The sequence below is a fragment of the Sinohyriopsis cumingii genome, chromosome 6 (genome assembly GCF_028554795.1).
Source record: "Sinohyriopsis cumingii isolate HCF-2022 chromosome 6, ASM2855479v2, whole genome shotgun sequence".
Classification (NCBI taxonomy): domain Eukaryota; kingdom Metazoa; phylum Mollusca; class Bivalvia; order Unionida; family Unionidae; genus Sinohyriopsis; species Sinohyriopsis cumingii.
Genome location: NC_142966.1, coordinates 56,877,512 through 56,901,608, shown reverse-complemented (window position 1 = coordinate 56,901,608; position 24,097 = coordinate 56,877,512). Strand labels below are relative to the sequence as shown.

Here is a 24,097-nt window from a genome sequence, read left to right as displayed (position 1 = left end):
ACTATAGTTTGGGTCTGTCTAGGGACAATTGAAATTAACATGGGAAATTGAAACAGGGAGGGTCTCTATTTTTTTTTATTTTTAAACAAAAAAAAATTAAAAAAATGGGCTAGGCAATTGAAAGTCAAGATCTTTTCGAGACCTATGAGTGGCCCTGAAAAGGGCCTTTGGGTTTTATGTTAATATTAAGATATATTAACATAAAGGGCACCGCATCCACAGACTGGCGTCTGTCCTGTGGATAACTGTCCACTTGGATCGGGCATACATCGGTATGTCCGTCCTGAACATCATCGAAGATACAAGGGTTGAAGATTGAACGTCGGTAGTAGTGAATGGGGCCACCCTAGCGACAATGGGAATTAGCATTACAGAACCCCTTGGGCCACTCTAGCGACAAGGGAAATTTAACATGGAGAAAAACCCTGGGCCACTCTAGCGACAAGGGGAATTTAACATGGAGAAAACCCCTGGGCCACTTTAGCGACAATGGGAAATTAACATGGGAATATATTTTGGGCCTGTTGAGCGACAAGGGAAATTTAACATGGGAGATAAAAAGCAATTCTAGGGACAAGGGGAATTTAACATGGGAATAGAGTTTGGGCCTGTCTAGGGACTAGGGGAAATGGAACAGGGTCGGGACCCTATTTTAATACGGTCCCGACCTGATGGGTCTTTATTTTTTTTTTTTTTAAATAAAAAAATTAAAAAAATGGGGATGGCAATTGAAAGTCGATCTCTTTTCGAGAAATGTGGGTGGCCCTGAAAAGAGCCTTTGGGTTTATATATGCCCTTAACATGCTGGCGGCCCTATGGACAACTGTCCATTCGGATCGGACATACATCGGTATGTCCGTCCTGAACATCATTGTTAACACAAGGGTGGAAGATTCAACGTCAGTCCACATGCTGAGGCGACGAGAACAGGTAAATCAATGCAGTGAACTGCGCTTATTTATAGCTAGAGGAAGGATTGAAATGGATTGAGTTCATTGACCAAATCCAAATTACAAAATTCAGTCAGCTAGCATCCAATCCGAAGAGAACAGTCTGTGACGTCACGTGGTGTATATAGATTCGCTAGTGCCTGTGCGCTGTCAATCCATGCGACAGTTATTCAACATGACGGAAACTAAGAAAACGATCCATTGGGGTGCACCAGCAGTGGAGACCACCCAAGGGAACCCGGACTTACTTTCAGAAGAGGTGAATTGGGATTTTGTGGATTTTCTTACCTCGCAAGAATTTGTTCCGGAACCTTCGTTACCTTCATTACCACACGTGGAGAATTTTAGACAGAGACAGAAAGAAGAATTGGAGAAATTTATACAAAGACAAAAGGAAGCGGAACGAGCTTTTCTTTTACAGCAACAACAGCAAGAAGAGGTAAGAAAACAACAACAACAACAACAAGAAGCAGCAGCAAAGAAACAAGAGGGTGAAAATCAAACGGTCACGGTACTGTTAGACATTTTAGCGGAGTTAAGAAGTCTGAAACAAATGTATCACACTTCTTTATCACGACCGAAGAGAATACGACCTTCCCGAGCTAAACACGCCAACCCTGTGACTAAGCCTACCGTACCACCCTTAGTGATTTCAACCCAATCATCATCATCAGAAGTAGGCCTCGGCCGTGGCAAAGGCTTAAGGCAGTTAAAGTTGATTGCTTAAACTCACCCCTACACCAAAAACCAAAGGCCCTTTTCAGGGCCACCCACTTCTCTCGAAAAGAGATAGACTTTCAATTGCCAATAACTAAAAAAAAACAAAACATTTTACCCTTATAGTACGTGTATTTGAGTGCGTGAGTGTAGCTTCTTATTTAAAATCAAAACTCAAAGACACTTACCTTTTTATACCTAATTTATTCTTTTATAAATAGTTTACAATCCAATTCACAATTCACAACAGAGCACTTTAAAAAGTTCATAGATTTCTTCTGTTTCTTTGTTTACTCCCTCTGTTTTTTCAATTTCTTCACCGTCACAGTCTTTTCCTCCTCTTCCTCCTCATTTTCTTCCCTTCTCCCCTTCTTCTTTTCTTCTCCTGTTTCTTTTTCTTTGCCTCTTGTAAATATAATTGTCTACCTTCTTCCTCTTCTTCTTCCTCTCCAGAATCCCTCTCTTCTTGCTCCTCTTGTTTCTTAGGGCAATCTGGAGACGAATGTCCTTTCTCTTGACAATAATAACAGGTATCTTGACTTTTGTCTTTTCTAACCCCTTTTTTTCTATTTTGACGGTCTGGACACTCTGAAGACCAATGCCCTTTCTTCTGACAGATATAGCAAGTATCTCCACTTTTATCTCGAAAGGAAGGAGAGTAGTCCGTCGGCTGGTCTGAAGAGAATTTTCAAATGACCCCTCGCAAAGCTCTGATGAAACGTTCCATCTGGGTAGTCTCTTCCATCGTTGTGTTCGGTTTGAGAGTGAAACGAATAGTGAAAGGACAAGACAAACACCCTTTTATATACGCTGGTCTGCCATGACTATAAATAAGTCCATGGTGTTTAAACTTGAGTCATTTGACGTTTTTCACTCAAGATGAAACGATCCAATTCATTTGAGAAGAAAGAAGAAGAAAGTAAGAGGCAGAAACGTGATCTATCGCCTCGTACCAGAGCTGAAGTCTTGGCACAAATTCATGCCAGTGATTTTGAAGAGGACATGAGTGAACCAGAATCCAAACCCTCATAAGAAAGTTCACCACCCTTAGTTAACCCTGAAAAATACTATTCCATTCGAGAGACGGAAAAGCGCTCCTCTAGAAAATTTAGAACCACGGCTTACAAATACACGGTAAAGTTTAAAGATTTCAAGTCACAAGTACCGTTAGAGAAAGCAGAAGGGTTCATCACCGGGGTGTGGGATTCTTTACTCACCACACTCAAGCCACAATGTCAACCCAAAGAAGACGATCGCTTGAGACTTTCCATACAACACGACGGCTTGAAATCCCCTGTTTGGATTGTGTTTAGCACCCCTGCAGAATTGACCGCTTCCAAAGTCATGGACAAAATTCAACACGTACAACAATCCAATGACCAGTTTGACATCACCGATGGAAAAGCCACACTAGACATGACCCACGTCTCTCCTCCTCAAGGGACTGGACGCAAAAAGATCTTATTGGTGGACGAGCTTCGCAGCACCAAAACAAGTCTCGTCCGAATTCACAACCCTCAAGATCAGATGTGTTTAGCCAGGGCTATCGTGGTGGGACGAATCTATGCCAACAAAAACGACACGGCAGAATGGAAAAGAGCCTGGGAGAACATTCGAAAATCGGACCGAGCCAAACAACGAAGTGAAGCAGAACTCCTGTTGCAACAAGCGGGCTTACCCAAAGGCACACCCTGTGGCATTTCTGAAATGCAAAAATTGCAAGATGTCCTAGCTCCACGCTACACCTTGAAAGTGCACCCTCAAGAAGTGCGCGGACCTCTGTTGTTTCGAGGACAAGACTTTAAGGACGGAAAATACATTCATGCCTATTATCATGATGAACATTTCGATACCATTACCAGTATCACTGGATTCCTGGGATATGTTTATTATTGTGAGAAATGTGACTATGGTTATAATAATCGAGAACAACACAAGCATTGTGGATTGAAATGCTCAGTATGTTTGGCCTCTCCACCCTGTCTGAGCGAAGGGCAAGAACCAGTGCATTGTTCAAATTGTCTGCGCACGTTTGTCAGCCCTACCTGTTACCAACATCTGAAGACGCAAGGTTCACAGCAGAAATGTGCTTGTTAGCTCCTGAGATTGTGCCCTACGTGTGGACAAGGCATACGTACCAATAGTACCAAGGCACACATATGTTCAGGAAAGAAAAAATGTCACATTTGTCACCACATCGTGGACTTGGAACACCAATGCTACGTGCAAAAATACCAATCCCAACCATATAAAGAGGATGGACACAAGAAGAAAGGCAATTTCATCTTTTTCGATTTCGAATGCATGCAAGAGACCGGCATTCACATTCCTAATTTCTGCGTGGCTCATCGAGCGTGCGAGAAGTGTATAGAACCTATCTTCATTTATTGCCCTCACTGCAGCAAGATTCCTGGCGTACGTGAAAAAATCTTTCGGGGACCAAAGACGCTAGCCGATCTCGCTCGATGGGTCTTAGACCCCATCGACGAAACGTGGAGCCAAGAGGACATCGAAAGTTATGGTAACTGTCATCGCCATGCCACGGTGATGGCTCACAATTTCTCCGGATACGATGGACAGTTTCTTCTCAGATATTATACGGAACATGGCACCAAGCGTCCTAAAGTGACTTTGAACGGAGCCAAAATCATTTTCATGCAAGTGGGACAAGTGCAGTTTAAAGATTCGATGATTTACTTGGCCATGCCTTTGAGTCGAATGCCTAAAACGTTTGGAATGACAGAAATGGCTAAAGGGTACTTTCCACACTTTTTCAATACGGAAGCCAATCAACATGCCGTTCTACCTCATTTGCCTGAGGCTCACTATTACGACCCCGACAACATGCGTACCAAACAACGAGAAGCTTTCTACGCTTGGTACCAGGCTTACGCCTCCGACACTTTCGACTTTCAGGAAGAAATGTTAAAGTATTGTCGTTCCGACGTGGACATTTTACGGCGATGCTGTGGAAAATTTCGAGAACTGTTCATGGAACACGGAGGGGTCGATCCTTTGAAAGAAGCTTGCACCATTGCCAAAGCGTGTTCCTTAGTGTACCGCCAACGATTCATGCCTGAAAACACTGTGGCTGTCATCAGTCCTCGAACGACCAACTATGTCAAACGTCAATACTCGGTCAAAGCCCTACGCTGGTTACATTACTTGTGCGACAAGGAAGACAAGTGGATTCAGCATGCCAGCAAAGGAGGGGGCGAAAAGACCATCGGAACGCATTCGGTGGATGGTTGGGACTTAGAAAACCCCAAGATCGTTTACGAGTTTAACGGTTGTTTATTTCACGGATGTCCCGTCTGTTACCCTGACCGTGGCACTAAAAATCAGTTTTTACAACGAACCATGGAAGACTTGTACGAGGACACTTGTCAGCGACGCCTAAAGTTAGAACAGGAAGGATACCAAGTGATGGAAATGTGGGAACACGAATACGATCACCGTTTGAAAACCGATCCCGAGTTTAAACGTGTCGTGGAAAGTTACCAGTTCATGGACCCCCTGAACCCGAGGGATAGTTTGTACAGAGGAAAGACCAATGCCACCTGTTTGCTTTACCAAGCTGACGAAGAGAAAGGAGAAGAAATCAAATACTTGGACGTGTGTTCGCTGTATCCCTACGTGTGCAAATATTGTCGCTTTCCTACAGGGCACCCACAATTGTTCACCGAACACATCGACCTGAAAAACATTCGACAATACGAAGGCTTGATCAAATGCAAAGTTTTGTCTCCCACGAACCTATACCATCCCGTCTTACCTCACCATTGTCAAGGCAAACTGATGTTTCCTTTGTGCCATATTTGTGCCGAAACGTGCAAGCAAGATCAACCTTGTCATCACACCCAGGAAGAACGTGCCTTGACGGGGACGTGGGTCAGCGTAGAATTGTTCAAAGCTCTGGACATGGGATACCAACTGTTAGAAGTGTACGAAATTTGTCACTTTCCCAAGACACAACAATACCACAAGGGTGACCCCACTCAGAAAGGCATTTTCGCAGAGTACGTGGATGCCTTTTTGAAACTAAAGCAAGAAGCCAGCGGCTATCTTTCCTGGTGTCACACTTACGAAGACCAAATAAAATTCAAAGAGAAATACCGGGAACAAGAAGGCATCACTTTAGATCACATCTAGAAAAACGAAGGCAGGCGATCGTTTGCCAAAGTGATGTTAAATTGCTTGTGGGGCAAAATGGCACAACGCCCGTGTTTACCCAAGACGGAATATTTGACCGAACCTTCCCGCTACTTCCAGATGATTCACGACAAAACCAAATTCATGAAACACGTGGACGTCGTTCGCGAAAATTTGATCTTGGTCAATTACGAAGAAGATCTGAACTTTGTACAAGACGACCCCTTTGGAAATGTCATCATTGCGGCTTACGTGACAGCCCATGCTCGCTTAAAATTGTACGAAGCTTTAGAACTGATAGGGGAACGTGTCCTGTACTTTGACACGGACAGTTGCATTTACATCCATCACCTGAGTCAACAGCACCCTGACATCGAAGGAGACCGTTTAGGAGCCTGGACAGACGAGCACCCCGACGACAAGATTCTTAGTTTCGTCAGTGCCGGTCCAAACAATTACGGCTACGAATACAGAGACAAACAAGGAGAAGTGCACACGACGTGCAAAGTGAAAGGATTGACTCTGAATTATCGTACCAGTCGTGTGGTCAACTTTGGGGTATTGAAAGAAGCCTTGCAATCTGGAGAGGACGAACACTTTAAAGTGACCACTCACCAACTCAACAAGATTGTACGTTTACCCACTCACCACATCGTCAGTCGATCCCTGGAAAAAGTCTATCAAATCGTGTACCAGAAGCGAGTGCGACTTCCCAGTCATTTCACCTTACCGTATGGAAACGTCGGTATTGGTCTGTATATAAAAAGGAACCCTAGGCAAGATCGATAGTTCATTGTGACTACCAAGAGCAAGCGAACAAGATGAATACTTTCAGAGAAACACAAAACAAGTTCAGAAAGGCACAATTCAAGTTTGGGGCTCTGAAGTGGAATGCGATTGTGAGCCTTACGATGGGAACGATGCTGTACACTGTGACCTTAGCGATGCCGTAAAGCATCATGGGAACTTTGTTCTCACTATCCCTATCATGGAAAGTGATGCTGTGCGTGTCAAACCTGAGGGATGCGAAAGCGATGCCGCTCGTCCTCTTGGACATTTTACTGGGTTTCGTTTTAAAGGTGAATGTCCACCTTCACGTCTACCTCCCTACGGATGTCATCCAGCCCTGAGCAAACTCCTGTCCATGTCACCCAACCCTCATCGAAACGAACCTGTGAAAGACGAATATTCGTTTCCTGTGCGTTTGTCGGAATACTGCGACTTTGAAAATCGTCTTCAATCGTTCAAAGGAAAATGGTCTAAGTATCTGGGAGGACCGACCCCCGAAGAATTAGGCAGAGCCGGATTTTCCTACTTGGGCGAAGGGGATAAAGTCAAGTGCTTCAGTTGCGGTGTGTCACTTCACCACTGGGAACCACAAGATTATGCCTACCTAGAACATGCTCGTTTTTTCACCGAATTGTCATTACTTACCCTTAGTGGGACCGAGACATTAAAGTAACTTACTATGTCGTTGAAGAAGAAGAAACAAGATTGGCTAGGAGTCAAATGTTGGACATCACCGAGGCCAGTATTTAAACTTCATTTCAAAAACGATATTGAATCATTACCTAAAGAACTGCAAGAGAAGATTTACAAGGAAGTTTGGCAGGGGTTTGCCAGAGTGAAATCTCAATGGGTGACTGTAGAACTTTTGTGCCGAGAAATTCACAAGAGGAAAGTGAAAAAAGTCAACCAGTGTGTTAGATTTCTCTGGGTGAAGTGTGCATTCGTCCTATTATATCACTCTAGACTGTTTACATCAAAAGAGTTCAATGAGATTCTTGGACGTTACCCTGAATGGCAGTGGTCAGAAATTACTTACTATGTGGATTACTTTTGCTCTAGGAGAAGATTGTAAATTCTGACTGACCTATTCATGGATACTTTGCTAGAGAACATTCGCGGTTTGCCTGTGGAGTTGAGAGAAATTATTTACCGAGAACTGGTCAAAATACAAGTGAAACGCAAACACAAAGTCATTCAACCGTTTTTAAATTATGCTCTTTTCCAAAGTATAAGAAGACTGATTATGAGTGGATATTACATCAGTCACAAAGGTAAACGAGGCGATTGGCCACCACCCAGTGATTCCAAAAATAGTGTATATACTTATGGATACTTTACAAGAGAACATTTTGGGCTTGCCTGAGGAGTTGAGAGTACGCATTTACCGAGAGCTGGTCAAAATGCAAGTCAAACGTAAAGAACAATTGCATCCGTTACGTCACCAGATCTTTAACCACTGGTACCTGAATGGTATAATAGAACTGATTCGTCAGAAATTGTTTCAGTGGTCAGACCTTGTTAGTGAGTTAGTGAATGAACAAAATGTTCATCATTTTGGTTACTTCGAGATTCACCTAGAGCAACGCATTGAGGAAGACTGGTTAAAGGATTACCAACATATTTTACGTGGAATCTACTTAGAGGAAGAGAAAACTTCTAATCGAAGGTTACAGTATTCTAGATTTCCTTCTGGAGAACGAAGATGTCTGGGTAGAATGTACATGTATTGCTTCCGAAAAAAAAAGAGAGTATAAAAACAGGAATTCATGCCACGGCTTATGTCACAAGTGATTGAACAGATTCCGTGGAAGGAACTCAATGACCATATTCAAACCGTGGATCATTACCATCAATTATTACAAGAACTGTATCCAATCAATTTGGGACGACGCATAGTGTGTGTCTTAGTGACTTGTTTTCTGAGATTTCGTTTGCCAGCCGATTCCTTGTGGACTCTTTACCATCAGTACTTACCACCCAAATGTCCCTAAATGGTCACGAAAGACTCCTTTTGCTCAAAGCCTTGCGTTTTCATCTGGATACTTCTCGACCTCAACAGGAAAAAAAGATTCGTCAACTTTTAGCTACCGAAGACGTGTATGACGATGTGTGTGTAGCTTGTGACTTACACCCCCACTGGATAGATGTCCGTGACTGGAAAAAGAGGGGTTTTGAGGCTTGGACCCAAGAAGTGGCCCAGTATGCACGAGAGTTGTTCAAGGAAAAAAGTTACTTTTCAACTTGTGTTAGTGACAGTGCCAGAAGAAGAAGAAGAACTCGTCACCCAGGACAGGACTATCGTGGACATGCCTGAAAGACCCTTTCGGGAGGACACTTGTGTGACCTTACCCCCTATAGAACTGGTCGGAACCTTACCCAAAACATGTTGTACAGACACTTGTTTTTATTCCACGTTAATGGTTTTCATGTGCCTTTTATCGTTGTACTTAAGCCTTTGGCTTTTATGTATTTTTGTCTTTCGTATTCAAGTTTAAAACATTCAATAAACGTGTCCTGAAAAAAGTATATAAACTCTTGTCTTGTCTGTTTTCGTGTCACAAGTGATATTCCTGACACTATGGCTACCTCTGCTCCCTCTTCCTCCACTGTCAAAGTCATCGACGAACACTTAGATCGTGCCAGTTGGGAGGCTTTGTATCTTCGCCATCCCTTTAACATGCTCATTGCTGGACCTAGCGGTTCAGGCAAAACCGAATTCTTCAAACGTTTGATCGAACATAAACATCATTTGATCGATCGACCACCTCAACGCATCGTGTGATGTTACAAAGCGTGGCAATCGGCGTACAGCCTCTTGCGAGAAAGTCAAAGCGATTCCATCGTGTTTGTGGAAGGCATTCCTAAAGAAGATGACGGCATCGTCTCTGACTCCCGTCAAAGCCATTTGGTCATTTTTGACGACATGTTAGGAGAAGACGAAGAAGAAATTAAACTGTGGTTTACGCGCAAAGGGCATCACCGTAATGCCAGTGTCGTTTACATCACCCAAAATTTGTTTCAACAAAGTAAAGCCCATCGCACCATCAGTCTCAATGCGCATTATGTGGTCTTGTTTAAAAGCCCTCGAGATAAATCGCAAGTGCAAGTCTTAGCCAAACAGTTAGGAACGCCTTGGCTGACTCAGGTGTACGACGATGCCACTCAAACTCCACACGCTTATTTACTCGTCGATTTGAAACCTACGACCCCCGATGATTTGCGATTTCGTACCCACTTGTTTCACCACTGGTGCCAGGACGGAGGGCCTGTCCTGTACACGTCTCAGTCCTCGACTTAACTTCACTCCACAAAAAAATCTATAAAACCTCAGACACTTTTCGTCTGTCTCACACACAGTTTGAACATGACGTCTCTTCAGTCGCATCTTCCCGTCAAATTGATTCATGCCTTGTATGGCATCAGTCGAGAAAAAAATCCACAAATACGGGCTCGTGTCTTAGGAGCTAGTCTCAAAGAAGTCTTACGATGGTTCACGGTGACAGCACGTCAATTACTACAAGGGATCATTCAGATTCCTCATCAAACCAAACGCTTTTTTGAGCAAAACAAAGTCGCTTTGACCCAACTGGCCGATCCTCGCATCGACACTCAAACCAAAAAACAAATCATTTTGAAACCTGGAGGGAGATGTAGTCTTGGAGGGGTCATCATTCGCTCTCTCTTAAGATGGGATCCTAATGCTCCCAAACTTTTCCCCAAGAAAAAAGTCAAACGAAGCTCCAAGAAGAAGAAAAAGAACCACGGTGCCAAGGCCAAGTCCCCAAGGAGACCCGTGTCTCCAAGAACTTCTCCAGTGGCGGGACCCTCCTCTTACCAGTCACCACCCCGGAAAAAGAAAAGCCCCCAGAAAAAAAACAGAAAAAGTCCCCAGAAAAAGAAATGTCCACAGAAGAAAACTAGTCGCAAGAGAGGCACTTCGGCCAGAACGCAACCTTACACTCGCAAACCACGACCTGCAAAGGCGGTGACCGCGTCTCCGGTAGCCTCAGGTTCATTCACTTCCCCGTTGATGTCACCAAGATCTGAAGAGTATTTGGAGACGTTGATTACACCAAGAACTTCTCCGTTGATAACCCCAAGAACTTCCCCAGTGGCAGGACCCTCCAATTTAGTGGCAGTGGCCGCTGCTCGCAAAGTACCTTCTCCCAAAATCAAAGTTCAAGAAAGATCGGGCATGTTGCAAAGTTTACTGGATTTGTCCAAGCAAGAACTGGCTCGATTTAGTCCATTACGTACCCCTGCACGACGTGTCATGCCTGTCCTGAAATTGATATGCCGTAAAGACAACCAGTGGCGACGCGTTCCAGTATAACGAAGGCCTGTGACCGAGTAGGGGTATCAGTGTTTTTGGTGCTGAAGACTCAAAGATGTCACCCTTCAGAAGACATCCCTCTTCTAAACAACCCCAAGGAAAGAAAAGGAAAGGACTGCCTCCTCGTTTATTCAAACATGGGGACATGTTATCTGTCCTGTCCAAAGCTTCTCCACACCTACGAAAAAAACTCATTGAAAGGCACGATCCCTTTGTCCAAACACCAGAAACAATGCTTAGGCAAACATCGTCACGTTCTTCGCCAAATGGTTCAAAAGAAAATCCCCATTCGTCAAAAGAAGAAGATGTTGGTCCAACGTGGAGGCATTTTACCCCTCTTGTTAGGCCCATTGCTGAAAGGAGTCTTGGGAACCATGTTGGGAGGACTGGTGGGAGCAAGATAAAATGGCCCTCTGGAGTCCCAAGATCTCAGAATCGACCCTTGACAGCCCATGGAAGGACGAAAACTAGCTTTAGTACCTTACAAAGGATGGATGGAATACCATCGTTGGAAAGAACAACGCGTCCCGCATTTACCTCCCAATCCCAATTTGAGCGAGATGTCCCAGCTACAACACGAATTGCAGTCCTTGATGGATCGCCAAGATTTGTCCGAAACAGAAAAATCGCAAAAGTACGGTCAACTCTTGCAACGACTGCAACTCATTCACCAGAAAGCCTCAGACGAAACAGGTCTTCCAACTGTGAATGATTTTAAGACCTTGACCAAGACAGAAAAAGGAGAAGAAGAAGAAGAAGAAGAAGGGTTTCAAACTCCACCAGAAAAAGTACGCAAGTTAACAACACCACCTACCTCCAGAATTGGATGGATTAAAAAGATGATGACTACTCCTTCTTCATCAGAAGAGAAAAAGAAAGTGAAGACAGAAGTGAAGACAGAAGTGAAACAAGAACCGATGTCCCCTGTTCAGGCATCCTCCTCCTTGACACCTATTGCCGGTCGCACATGCAATGCATTGCAATCCAAGAAAATACCCCAAGAGAAAAAGAGTAGCATCCTCCAAGAGTGGGTGCCTTATTAACACACAAACCAAGAAATGGAAAAAGTCTTAGCCAGCATTTACTACGATCCCTCCCATCCTGCAGGTTACGCAGGAGTTCAAAAATTGTATCGTGCTGCCAAAACTCGACTGAAAAGTCTCCGTTTACGTCAAGTGCAACGATGGTTACAAGAACAAGCTACCTACACCTTACACAAACCCATTCTACGCAAGTTTTCCAGAAGTCGCTACAATCGTGGCTACAAATATTTGTTTTGTGTCATCGACGTCTTTTCCAAATTTGCTTGGGTCGTACCCTTGACTTCAAATCGAGCAGCGAGTTAGTGCGAGCCCTGCAACGGGTGTTGAAACAAAGCGGTCGTCACCCTCTTCGATGGCAAACGGACAAAGGCACCGAATTTCTGAACCAAGCTTTCCAAAAAGAATTAAAGAAACGTGACATTCATTTTTTTACCACCGAGAATCCTGAAACTAAAGCTAGCATCGTGGAACGTTTTCAACGCACTTTGAAAGAACGCATGTGGAAATATTTTACGCATCACCACACTCTGAAGTACATCGACATCTTATCGCACCTGGTGCAAGCGTACAACCAATCTTACCATCGAAGCATCGGACGTGCCCCGCAAGAAGTGACTCACGAGAACGAAGTGTTGGTGTTTGAGCGCCTGTTTGGTACGTCCCCGACGAGGGCTACCCCCAAGAAGAGTGGAGTGTTGGCCGTAGGAGATTGGGTGCGCATTGGCAAAACCAAACGCACTTCCTAACTGGACGACCGAATTGTTTCGTGTCACTGGACGAGTGTATGGCCGTCATCCGGCCGTCTATAAATTGGAAGACATGAATGGAGAAGTGCTCAAAGGAACGTTTCACTTACCCGAGTTACAACGTGTCACCAAAAAAGAAGACGACGTGTACGACATCGAAAGCATTCTCGAACGCAGAACCCGTAAAGTATGTAAACGACGTGTCACAGAAGTCAAAGTACGTTGGAAAGGATATCCACCCAGTTTTGATTCTTGGATCGAGGCTTCGCAAGTCATCGACTATAAAAAGAAGTGACCATCATGCCCTTTCACACAGATGCAGCTACGTCGACCACTCCTTCACCAAGTTCTTCTCTGCAAGATTTATAAAAACAACCTTTGTGGGTGTGGTGTGGAGAACGTGTGCCTAAAACTCAAATCGTCTTTTTCTGCCAAATCTTCGTGGTGTATTGTGTCATCGGGGCAGCCATCGCCAATTTAAGTTTGCAACAAGGAGACAAACAATTGTGGACCATTTTATTGAGCAGCTGCATCGGCTACCTGCTTCCCAATCCCTCCCTGAAATTCTCCTCGAACGGGAACAACGGGAACCTTGTGTCCAGTGCCAGTGTCAGTCACCACTCCAATAACAACAACAAGAACCCTATTTTGGGCGGAGACAATCCTCTGACGTCCAGTAACCCCTCGGACAGCCACAGAACTCTGGAATTATGAGTCACCAAAACCAATTTTACTTAACCTTACCCAGTGACAGTTCCATGGAGGTGTTTCCCAAGAACACGTTGTGCTGTTACACGGCCAAATTACCTCAGACCATCCCATTAGATCACGAAGCCCATTGGGAAGTGGCTTTAGTAGAAATCATTCACCCGAGCCATGTCCTCAATGTCCTTCCCAATCAAAATTCTTTTGATGTGGAAGTTTATGACGAGCAAATGCAACTGTACTTGGATACCCATGGCAAATATAACATAAAAACCCCTGGCACACAAAATCAAAAGTACACCACCTATCACTTGTTCGTTCCCCCAGGCTATTATTTTAGTGGTCAACATTTGGTGAGCACCATAGCCTCCAGGTTTAATGTCGTGTTTCTGAAAGCTTTGGAAAGTGCCAAAAAAAGTGTCACCATGGAATACCACAAAGCAGCTCGTCGCTTCTTGATGAAATTTGACGGGAGTAAAATCGTGTCCATTTTATTTTGTCCTGAATTGTTTGACATATTGGGCGGAGACATGGACATGAGAATGGCCATGCTGAAGAAAAACGAATTACCAATCATTTACGACAACGAGTCTTTTAGCAAGTTATTTTGTGCCCCGGTAGAACTGAACCAAGGACTGAATTTGATGTTTGTGTACTCCGATGTGGTGGAGTATAACGTGGTGGGACACACCTCCGTACCGTTACTGCGTGTCATTCCTTTCAAAGTGGATTCTGCCACGAACGCTGACGAGGAAGGTGGAAACACTTACCACGTTCACCGCGAATTTGTACATCCTCACTATTTGCCTGTCAGCAAATCGTATTTGGACACGGTCAACATTGCTATAAAAGGAGATCTGGGACAAAATATTCCATTCACCAAGGGAAAAGTCACGGTGAAACTCCATTTTCGAAAACGGTTCTCTCACGACTCGTAAGTCATGTATCCAGTGTACCGAGGGGTTGCTCGACAGCGAGGACACGGTTTAGGAGATATGTTAAAATCGGCCTTTCGTTCGGTGGCCCCGGTGTTGAAACCGATGGTGACACAGGGATTGCACGCCTTGAAAGATGCGGCACTGACGCAAGGCAAAGAATTTCTCCGAAATGTCATCATCGACAAACAAAATCCTAAAGAAGCCTTCATGAGGGCAGGCAAAAATGTCTTGCTGCAAACGGGGAAAGACATTTTGGACCGACGAGAAACACCTATAAATGACCTGCACGCTACCGAGTCAGGCATTCAGCAAGGACAAGGCAGAAAGAGACGACGAAGAAAACACCCTTTCACCAGACTTCACACGTCTAAAGCTATAAAGGCAAAGAAAAGAAGAACCGTTCGAGACTTAGACGTTTTAGATTATTGAGAAAGAGAAAAATGATGCACCGAGAGTCTTACGCCTGTTCCAAGTCGGAACTGGATCTGTTTGCCATGCCACCCACCATGATGACGATGCAAGAATCCCAATGGGTGGAATTTCACCCCGTCTCCTCTTTGACGGATTCTGCTCCCATCGACTTTGAAATCAAAGATCAGCCCGAAGATTACATCGATCTGAATAGCAGTTACCTGTGTTTGAAAGTCAAAGTGATCAAAACGGACAACACCAATCCAAGAGGCGATGCTAGTGTAGCTCCTGTCAACAATTTCATGCATTCCTTGTTCAGCAGGATGGACTTGTACTTGAATAACAAACTGGTCAGCAGCAGCATGGATACTTACCCATATCGTGCCTACCTGGAAAATCTCTTGACATACGGAAAAGAAGCCAAGAATACTCATCTGGATGCTTGCGTGGTATGGAAACCTGACACGGCAGGTGTGGCCACGTTTAGCGACACAGTCCTGACAGAAGATGACAATCCTCACAATGTGGGCTTTAACGACCGTCGTAAGAAAATTCTGCACAGGGCGAAGTTTAGAACTGATGGATCGTTTGCATTTGGACATGTGGTTACAAGAAAAGTATTTGCTGAACGGGGTGGATATCCGTCTGAGACTGAATCGTAGCAGTGCCGCTTTCCATTTGATGGCCCGTGCCAATGAATACAAAACTATCATTCAAGAAGCCGGACTTTACGTGCGTCGTGTGGAAGTGTTACCTAAAGTGGGAAACGATGTCAGTCAGACGTTGAGCAGAACGACCGCCAAGTATCCGATACGACGCGTAGAAGTGAAAACGTTCATCATTCCCGCTGGACAGCGATCTATGATCGAAGATCATCTGTTCCAAGGACAGTTACCCAAGCGTTTGATCCTTGGTATCGTCAGGAATTCAGCCTTCAACGGAACCCACGATCAAAATCCTTTTGAGTTTCAACATACAACGTGTCCAAGATCGAAGTCAGTCGCGACAGCAAGACCTTGTGTACCCGACCCTTTGAGGCTAACTTTGGTGTCGCGAAGAATTATTTGAGATCGTACTTGTCCCTGTACGAAGCCACGGGACAGTTAGGAACCAACACCAGTCACGGTATTTCGTACGACGATTATGCAGGAGGCTATGCTTTGTGGGGTTTTGATTTCACTCCAGACCAAGGCAGCGGCGAGGGACATTTCCACCATATAAAATCGGGTCAGATTCGTGTGGAACTTCAGTTTGCAAATCCACCTCCAGATCACACAGTGAACGTCATCCTGTATGCAGAATTTGACAATACCATAGAAATCAACAGTTTGAGAGAAGTCATTCTAGATTATTAGAAGCTATGGAAGACTGTTATCCCTCTTTACCTAGTGGAGAAACTTTGAAGATGGAATGTGAGGAGACCGTGGAAGAAGAAGAAGAATCCCAAGACGAAGAAGTTATCATGATGAAGTCAAGATGGCCAGAACAAGAAGCCCATTTAGTCTCCGGTTTTGCTACAGTCCTGGCAGATATAATGAAAGAATTGATCAAGGAAGAGCGCTATGGATGTCACAACGATCATCCCAGTCAAATTCAACACGACAAATGTCTGATGTTAAGTCAAGAAGAAAAATTGGACGAATATCTGGACAAAGCTTGGGATCACATCGAAATAGAATTCGTGTTGAACGAGTGGTATAAAGGCTTGGATAAACATTCTTCTCCTCCATTAACGTCTCTGGAGTGCCGTCGCATCGAATCTCTCTTTGACCAGATTAAGAAGTCGGATCTAAACGCCTTTTACTTGTCAGACATTTTCAAGCAAAAAGTCAGGATCGAATTGATCACTTATCATTACCTGTGAAGAAAAAAACACACAAATCAATGGATACCTGGGAAAATTATTACCTTTTGAACCACAGCTCGTACACGGCTTCTTGGAATCCTGTCGTCTGTGCTAAAGATGAACTCCCTCATCGTAAACCTCAAGACCATCTAGCTTATGTGATCAACACGGACGACAGTCATCTCCCAGGAACCCACTGGGTAGCCGTCTACTTTCCTCAAGAAGGATGTGTGGAATATTTCGATTCGTATGGATTGCCTCCTTTGGAAGACGATATCATTGACTTCATGAGAAGAAATGCTCAGACCACCCGATTCAATAATGTGAAATTACAAGGCACAGATTCCTTGGTGTGTGGACAATATTGTGTGTATTTTATGCATCATCGCAGCCTGGGTTATTCTTAGAACATTTAGTGATTCATTTTGATCCTCGTTCTTCTTCTAGAAACGATGTGAAAATAGATCAATGGTTTTGTGACCATTATGGTTATCTTTTGTCTCAAGCTAGGAAACGTAGTGTCCATCAATGGCCTAATGACTTCCAACAGTGGAAATCACAATTTCATTCACAACGTTGTCAGCCTTGTCCAAAATAATGTGTTAGTTGAAAAAAAATGTTTGTGTTTTGAAAAAAATGTTTGATGTTATATTGTTGAATTATTGTTAAAAATGTTAGAGTTGTTTGTTAGTGTTAAGTGATTTTGAATAAAAAAATGTTGTGTTTTGAAAAGAAATGCCTTTGTGGTTTGTTTGGCTATAGTAATCTTGATTCATGCTCTTTGACTTCTTATTATCCCTCTCATGACACTCATTGAACGTTCCGGATCGAAAACCGTGGAGGGATGTTTTCCTTCACGTCCGCGCTTTGACTTTAAAGCCGTGGTAGCCTTCAGTCTAACCATCCATTGTCGACTCATCCTCCTACAAAGATGTGCTCAAGACTAGCTAAGCTAAACGAAGCCTACGTGAATTTGCATAGGGTCAGACACAGTCTGATACCGAAGCCAGAAGAGATAGAGAATGTGAGAATCTTAAAAGTCACTGAAGACCTGATAGAAGAGCTCTTCAGAGAAGAAGTGAACAGGGAGAAAGAAGAATGGACAGAGAAGTACAGACTTCAGAAGCAGCAGAGAGAGCAGCAACAGCAACAACAGCAGCAGCAGCAACCTGATCCTGACAGAGGCTTTGTCGATTGTCGTATCGACACCAAAGAGTTCTTCGTTTGTTTCCGAAGAAGCAGACCTATCGTCAGAAAGTCTATCGTCAGAGGACATCGCATTCTTAGAAACTGAAAGATCGCCCTAGCTTCAACTTCGCGCACAAAAAACAGCCCTTTTCAGGGCTACCCCAATCTCTAGAAAAGAAATAACAATCAATTTGCCAATGTATGTATGTAGAATAGTGTGAATATAAACACTGACTCTTTTGTGGTGTGAATGTATGTGTTGGTGTGGATAGTAGATAATGATCATGTTTTTTTTGCTGTTTGACGTGCGTGGAGAGTAGATTTGGGGTTTGATTGGATTGCTTTGCGTATGTGGATAGTATATTGAAGTGATTAATGAAAATTTTTAAATTAGTAATGGATAGTAAAAAAGTGAGTGAGTGTTTCTTTTAGGTCCGCGCGTTGTTTGGTCTTGATCTAGGTAATATAACTTTTATTTTAGGGGATGTTTTCCTTCACGTCCGGGCATTCACTATAAATTGAAAATCGCTAGGCAGTCTAGCTACCCTTGTTGATTGATCAACAGCAGAATGAACACCAGACTAGCTAAATTTCTAGAACTCCAGATGCACCTGGAATATGTCAGGCGCATACTAAATGAACTGGCCGCGGAGGCCATCGTCGAAGAGGAAAGGATGAAAGAGGAGGAAAGAAGAAAAAAAGAAGAGGAGGAAAAGGAGAGAGGAAATTTCAGAATCCCAGAGACAGAAGATTGGGATTCTGAAGCCACTTATCTCTTCTCTGCACTCCCAACAAAAAAAGTAAAAGGAGACTGGGGAAGAAGATGTGTGTGTGGTGCCAGGCCTGGAAGGTGCCATCATTAACCAGGTGTGACTGGAGTTAAAAACAAACAGCCCTTTTCAGGGCTACCCAAACCTTTAGAAAAGAAATAGTAATCAATTTGCCAATGTGTGTATGTAGAGTAGTGTGAATATAAACACTGACTCTTTTTTCCTAGTGTGAGTGTATGAGTTTATGTATATGACTGTGTGTTTATAAGCGCTAGCATAGGTTAGTGTGGATATTTGATTATTGGGATTTGATTTTAATGCTTTGCGTGTGTGGATGGTAGATTTTGGGTTTGTTTATTGCTGGTTCACGTATGTGGATAGTAGATAATATGAAATGAGAAAAGTAGGGGATGTTTTCCTTCACATCCGCGCGTTTTAAGTAATGATCTAGGTAATATAAATTTTGTGCCTTAGGTAATGTTTTCCTTCACGTCCGCGCTTTTCGTATAAGAACCCACAGTGTTCGTCGTTCGCACCATTCTACGGAATAACGGAAAGAAAATGTAGCTGTATCTGAACTGTTCAACAACTTGGTACATATATACTATTGGATAATTAATGGTATATATGTAGTGGAGAGACTAGAAAAAGAATGGAAGATAGCAGAGTACCTGGACTACGCTAAATGCCTAAACGTAGCAAAAGAAGTGGTGGCAGGAATGATAGAAGAGGAGGAAAAGAGATTGAGAGGTATGATGAATCCTGTCTATGTCAGAGTGGGAAGCCTAAATTAAGCACTTGACAATTCAAGCAAAGTCAGGTGCTTTCTTGAAAATATGTCGCATGGGACCGAGTGCTCTTTTGTGGAGAGAGGTCTGGACAGACTGAAGAAAGGAGAGGAGTTAATGAGAAAAGTGATGGAGGTAGAGGTAAAGAAGATTAAAGAGAGATGGAATAAAGAAAGAAAAGATCAGGAAGACAAAAAGAAACAGGCAGAGTTTGAGAGACTCAATCAGAATTGGATCAAAGTCCAGGAAAAGTTCAGAGCCTTGGGTCATCCGGACTGGATGCCAGAGGACGACGAGGAGAAGATGAAGAAGAAGAAAGGAATGATGGAAAAAGTGAGAACTTGGTGGAAGAAGTGGAGGAAATAAAAGAAGAAGATAATGATAAAATCCAAAGACCCTTTTCAGGGCCACCCACATCTCTCGAAAACATCTTGACTTTCAATTGCCTAGCCCATTTTTTAATTTTCTTTTGTTTAAAAAATAAAAAAAATAGAGACCCTCCCTGTTTCAATTTCCCATGTTAATTTCCCTTGTCCCTAGACAGACCCAAACTATAGTTCCATGTTAAATTCCCCTTGTCCCTAGACAGACCCACACTATAGTCCCATGTTCAATTCCCATTGTCCCTAGAGTGACCCAGCAATATCACCCATGTTAAATTTACATAGTCCCCAGAGTGATCCAGGGGTGTTTTTAATGGTAATTCCCATTGTCCCTAGGGTGACCCCATTCACTACTTTCGTGCAAAACACACAATATAACGTTTCATGTTCGCGTATATATATATATATATATATATATATATATATATATATATATATATATATATATATATATATATATATATATATATATATATATATATATATATATATATTCTTTTCAATGTTTCTCTTTATTGAAAGTTATTTTCCATGTTTAACGAAGAATATTTGCAATGTTATTAGGTTGAATTATCTTGAGCATTACAGCAGTCATTTTTGTCATTAGACCTTTTCAGATAATTGCCAGTGTGCTCCCCGTAAAATCCCAACGTCGCCGCTCATTGCTTGAATTAAAGTATACAGGAGCTGATTCAATTCTTTTTTTCTTCTTATCCATTTGCTGTAATTCCTGAGTAGGTAACGTAACATGTGCACATAAAGTTGAACTCATTCCGGTACAACTGAATCATTACACGTACCACGTTCAGTTTATCTCCTAATAGATCTGGATTACCTGTTTTAACAGTTAAATGCATGTTTGTACTTCATGCGTCGCAGTAGGTGTCAGTCAGGTTGAGATATCTAACGAAATGAAAATAAAAGTGTATTATGGTGTAGTTCTAATGCATTCTGAATTGAACTCCTCATTTTAGCTTCTTTTGCTAAGGATTATGTCAAACAACAAAGTGATTCTCTGCCATTATGATATACTTGACGTTTATGGAATTCGGCTTGCAACCACTGAATCATTTATATTGATGTCAGTCTGTATGATACAACAGCACTTTTCTTCATTTTTGTCAAATCATTTATATAGTAACTTGCAGACGAGTTCAGTAAGCTAACACAAACCATGGCCTCGCTTGCCCATCAAGGTTCCAATGGGAATCTAAGCTACATCGAACGTATTCCAGAAGTGAATTTTATTGAATCAAACAATGATGTTTTTGTCATGTATAAGATATTATATAGTATTTGTTTATATATCTCATTGTGTGCGCATGAATGGTCTTTACACATGCAACCATTTATACACTAACTCGGGTAGAAAAGAATTCTTACATCAGAGGGGTCTACAAACCAAATCGGAAGAATACGTTATTAGAGCAGTTTTTGTGGAAAGAAGTTTTTGTTCCATACTGAATGTTGTTCAGAACTCAGCTTTAGATATTAATTAAAATCCGCTTTGATTGACACACTATGTAATAGAAGAACTGGATAACTCTTTGACAATATATGCACGTCAACGCAATATATACACTAAGGATATCATACGCCACGCTACCGAATAAGTTAACTCGTTTGTACTGCGATTTTTTCATTTTTTTTCATAGGGTTGAATAACTTACACACACGCATAAAATAAACTACAGCTTTGAGATAGAGCTATAAAATGCTATATATATTGCATATATCGAAATGCTGTGTCTTATGTGTTATTTTGAGATTTCATATATGAAAATGAGTAATTTCCAGAGCAGAAAATATAGTCACTGAAAAGAGCCACACTGTTGTAATTTAGGTGATAATTCGCATCTTTGTTTTTCTTCATACAATTCGTCTGTTGCTTATCTTGAAATATTTAGATAGAACTTTGTGTTCCAGTTGCCTTACGGAACCAGATAGAACTTTGTGTTCCTGTTGCCTTACGGAACCAGATAGAACTTTGTGTTCCTGTTGCCTTACGGAACCAGATAGAACTTTGTGTTCCTGTTGCCTTACGGAACCAGATAGAACTTTGTGTTCCTGTTGCCTTACGGAACCTGTTACAGAAAGATCATTACTTAGTCTTAATCCTATTTACTATCGTTGTAGATGGAAAAGTAAAATTTATTCACATAAGATAACAACTATCTCTGCAACTGGAAAATTAGTGCATGACATCGATGCAATCTTTTCTAATACAGTTTTTATATCTTTATTTTGCAGAGCTATGCCGTAAGTATACCGTGCTTTTTATTTAATGCACAGATTTTCTATTCTCTCACCGAATCATATATTGCAGGTACACGTTTTTGTTTCCATAGCTACGGCAATAACCCAAACTAATTTGAGGAACAGTTAGCCTTTCTCTCCTTAGCATAATTACGAATGTCAGACAAAACATGCGTTGAAGAGTATTGACATGTTGAATGCTTCAACAAATCGATAGGTAATTTATTTGTTAAAGGTGGAGGACTACTCGAAATATCTGCACCCAGACATGGCTAATATTGAAAAAATGAAGATTTGATAGTAGTAAGTACCTTAAAATACAAAGATGTCGGTCACCGATCTAGTTTCCTAAACATGGGCATAATTGTAATTTATCCTTCACGGTTTAGCAACACAAGGCATCTAATGTGATGTTTTATGGGTGAGATATTTTAGCAACATTTTATTATCATTTTGCATCTAGATTCTTCATATACTTGGCAGTGATATTTCGAATCATATCAGCTTTAGAGAAACGAAATATATAGTTCATAGCTCATCTTGCTTGTGACGAATATACAGCTGTATCTTTAGATATAATGTGAATACAAATATATCGATCATAGTGCTTTTAATAAGAAGCTGATCTAAATAGTTTCTTAATTTCTGATGGTACCTGTGATTCGATGAGTCATATGCTTTGGGTACATATCAGTTTAATTTTCAAATTTACATGATTTTACAAAAATCGGATTGTGTAGGACAGTTTTATTATGTGTAGCCACAATATGTAAGGCTCAATGCGATGCTTAACTTAAACCATTTTACGGCATGCCGCAAAAGGATTAAGATCAATGGTTGCATTTAACTGATGCAAATATTACACATATTATCTTGTTCCTCTATGTAACAATTTAGTATCAATAACTTAAAATGATTGTTTGAAAATTGGTAATGATTATCATCGTACACAGTTCTGGAAAACGTGTTACATTGGTCCGATAAAATTATTAACTTTCTGTTAATTACACAATTGTAAATCAAATCATAGCAAATATCTCACATTGAAGAGATTTTTAAAATTTACATGTTAGCACTAAACAGTTAACCAGCATTTATGTCAAATGTTATGACAATTAAAATCGATGCATTCATATTAGCGTCAGGGACAACCCGAAATAATGAACCAGATACATACGCAGCACGTGCAGACTTAAGAACAATGGAGGAGAACATTCATCAGTATACTGCACGCAATTTGTACATTATGTCAACTTGAATCATTACAAGTAGAGGATTTTACATGACGATTATGTTTTAAATTACGTATGACTCTGATGACAGGTAAACGCTAATGTATACAAGTGCTGGTTGGATATTTATTCCGATTACGCTTGGATTAATCACACAAGCACCAACATATACGACCTAAATCGGGATAGAATTTGTTTAAATGTCTTACCTTATCAACACAATGGTTTGGAAACTATTAACTTTACAAGTGTGCATTTAAGAATAAGCTCATCTGCTATATGCTTTTTTCAAAGCTAGGTCGCTTTTTCCTTTAAAGGTTCATTAATAGTTTTGATTTTATTGATGGCATTAACAATGACGTGTAATCTGATATGTGTAAGTATAATTCAACCTTAACTGCTTTACATCTCTACAAGGAGAATTTCATGGCAAATGGATTAAATGTTAAAAATATCTATACAATTCTTATGTATAGGTAATTCTATGAGACGGAGCATGCATAAAGTGAAAAAGTATACATATATTGTTGAAAAAACCCCCATACCTAGATAACAACAAAACATAAAAAAAAAATAGAAAAATTGCCTCATCATTAACAATAATAAACAGCAAAGAGACAAACCCTTGATTCCATTTAGGGATAATAATGCTATCTAGCTACGAGTACGTATATGTCTTTCAGTATTGTATACATTCTCACCTTGCCCCCTTAGAACACATTGTGTTTTGATCAATCGTTGAATTAGCAAGCAACGCACTTGCGCATATTAAAGGATACAGAAAAAGTTAAATAATCAATAACTCACGACATAGAAATTTTGAGAAGGTACATACTGACAATTCACAAAG

General features: G+C 41.7%; 1 protein-coding gene across 1 annotated transcript in view; it reads left to right on the top strand.

Annotated features, from left to right (window-relative positions):
• Positions 1-24,097, top strand: part of LOC149797004 (uncharacterized) — a 76,896-nt gene that overhangs the window by 15,929 nt on the left and 36,870 nt on the right. The window lies entirely within an intron of this gene.